Source organism: Gastrolobium bilobum, unplaced genomic scaffold, assembly GCF_033153095.1.
Source record: "Gastrolobium bilobum isolate Gb01-03AN ecotype WA unplaced genomic scaffold, APGP_CSIRO_Gbil_v1 utg24292, whole genome shotgun sequence".
Lineage (NCBI taxonomy): Eukaryota > Viridiplantae > Streptophyta > Magnoliopsida > Fabales > Fabaceae > Gastrolobium > Gastrolobium bilobum.
The window spans coordinates 27933-30697 of NW_026897945.1; the positions used below are offsets into that span (position 1 = coordinate 27933).

Consider the following 2765-nt stretch of genomic DNA (forward strand, 5'->3'; position numbering starts at 1 on the left):
GAGTCATTTTGGGAAAAATTGATGAATAGTGATTTTCCGGTGTAAAAATACTGCGGTATAATTGTACCGATAAGCGTGAAAATTTTATCAGTATTTTTGGGAAACAAAAATATGACATGAACAAGAAAAATATGTAGGTCATGAATTTGTGGTTGAAATTAGGTGATTGATTAAAGTTAAAACGCGTGTGGGACCCGCCTGTGACTTAAGTGAGTCAAACTCACCTTTTTTTTCACACTTTCTCTCTCCTCCCTCTCTTCTCTCCCGCGTGCAGCAGCCCCTCCATGGCCAAGAATTGCTCAAGCTTTCTTTCTTCCATAACTTGGTCAAATCTCCACCGAATCCAACGATTTTTGTCTTGAAACTTGTTGGAAAACACCTCCTAAACACATTGATACCACTCTTGAGCCTTGAAATCGCGTGTGTGAGGAGATCTTGGCCATTTACAGCTGCGGTTTTGGTGAGGAATTTTGTGTTCTTGGAGCTTCCAAGTGCTCCAATGGTGGAGTATAGTTAGGAGGAGCCTTGTACCTTCCATTTGGGTGAGTGTTCTTGCATTTTAAATGGTTGATGGTGATGATTTGATTTTGAAAACCTAAACTTTGATATGATGAATAGTGACGTTAGAGAGCTCAATTTGAAAATGTGTATTAGATGATAATGTGTTAGAATGATGTATTAAAGCTAGAAATGCGATGAAATTTATTGGTGAAAATTGATGAATTTAACTTAGAAAAATTTGATGATCATGATTTTGGACTTGTGAATTTTGGTGTTGAGACTTGTTTGATGAATTGTGGCATGATGGTATGATGATATGATAGGTTGTGTGAAGGTTGGAGTGATTAAAATTGAATGGAAATTCTTTGGAATGTCATAGGGCAAGATTCGAACCTTTGAGGAAAAATGAGTGAATTGATGATGAAAAATGATTTGGATGATGATTTGTGTAGTTATATAGTGCTTAGATGGGTTGTGTTGTGATTGGCAAGTGTTAGAATCAATGGAAAAATAATAAGTGGTTTAGTTGGCATAAATGAACCTAGAGCGAAATATTTAGCGAAACGATGCTTAAAAGACATAAAACGGCGAAACGACAGTTGAAATGGCCTTATGGCAACCCAAGGATGGGTACTATAATGAGAAAGAAAATTTAGAAAAATAAATCCCCAATTAACACCTATATGGCCGAACCTCCAAGGGAAAAAGGGGGGATTTTGCGGTTTTCGCTTCCTGATGTAATCCGACGCGAAAATGACGAACCGGCACTTGAATTGGCTTATTGACAACCTAATGAGACGTAACAAAATGAGAAAGAAAATTTAGAAAAATAAATCTCACATTTACACTACAATGGCCGAACCATCAAGGGAAGATGGGGAGGATTTTTGTGTTTTTGCGTTTTGATACTATTTGACGAGTACTGATGGATGTACGTTATTGTATAGGTTGCCGTACATCGACCTGAATCCCGAATCTTGAATCAGTGAATTGCCCTTGGTCCGGGACCAAGTGGATTGAGGTAAGAAATTGGTTCATTGCATGTGTAATTATAAATTAACATGTATGGGTTGAACTGAGAGTGATTGGGAATGTCCTCTGTGTAGGCATTCCGCTGTGTACCGAGTTGAGGGATAAGCTGCTACGGAGCTTGTGGAAACACGAATTAAGGTAACCTCTTGGTACTGGGGCTTGTTCCCCTTTTCTGTTCCACCTTGCCAGTTGATGGCAACGGTAGGAAGTGTGTATGAATAGTATAGAACACATGAGCATGCATGCATTATTGCTATGGGTACTGCGGTACCGAGTCTCTGGCCAGTAGACAGTTTTATTAGCCTTCGGGCATTTTCGGACTTCCGCTGGATAGGTCTCCAGGAGGGAGTTCCAGTTGACTGCGGTCATGGTGTGTGATCCGGGTAGGAGCACACTAGGAATGTCTTTGGCGTTTTGGTTGGTTTGGGCATCATGGTTGTGGTTTCTGTGAACACACCTTGGATGATACCCATAGGCTTATATATGCCGAGGGCGTACGTGGAATTGGGGTTACCATCCCGTATCGTCGTATTTTGTTTTCTTTATATTCCCCATTCTCTAAATCCCTTGCTATACCCCGTTTTCAAAGTGGTTGTTGTATTCTATTGATATGCATCGAAGTGAACCATTGGGTGGAGTTTTCTCCAGAACCTCTTGGTTACTGAGATATATTCGTATATCTCACCCCGTCTCGGGGCATTTATTTCAGGAGGTAGCAGTGGAGCAGGAGCCTCGGGCAAGAGGCCCGCAGAGTGAGCGCTGGAGCGCTTCATATTTTGCATTTTGTTGGCCGTGTGGCCTAGGCTAGACTTAGGGCATGAACATGTCATTTGTATTTATTAGTAGCTTCATTAGCATCTTGTTCATGCCATTTTGCCTAAGTCTAGTAGTGATGTATTTGGTTATGTTGTCTTTTAAATTAAGTTGAAATTTTAGAAGAATGTAATTTGAAGTTTTAGTTTCAAGTTGTAATTTGTAAAGCCATATTATAATAGTATTGATGCATGTCTAATTATGATGGAAGGGCCTTAGGCCTATTTTAGGTTATGATAATATGTATGATGGAAATATGCATGAAAAAAGTGTTAGTGATTGCAACTACTTAAGAATGATTAATATGGACTCTATGTTTAATAACTATAAACTGGATTGGGTTGTAAGTGCCCCAAGGCGTTGTTGGTCCTTGTGTGTGCCACCCATTGGATTATTACTGTATTATCATGTGTTTATTA

At 39.6% G+C, this 2765-nt stretch overlaps 1 long non-coding RNA gene across 1 annotated transcript; it reads left to right on the forward strand.

Annotated features, from left to right (window-relative positions):
• Window positions 1-257: 257 nt before the first annotated feature.
• LOC133311634 (uncharacterized) lies at window positions 258-2509 on the forward strand. Its single transcript, XR_009751570.1, has 4 exons — window positions 258-542; window positions 1449-1522; window positions 1608-1671; window positions 2243-2509. It is a non-coding gene; the product is annotated as an uncharacterized LOC133311634 (long non-coding RNA).
• The last annotated feature ends 256 nt before the right edge of the window (window positions 2510-2765 follow it).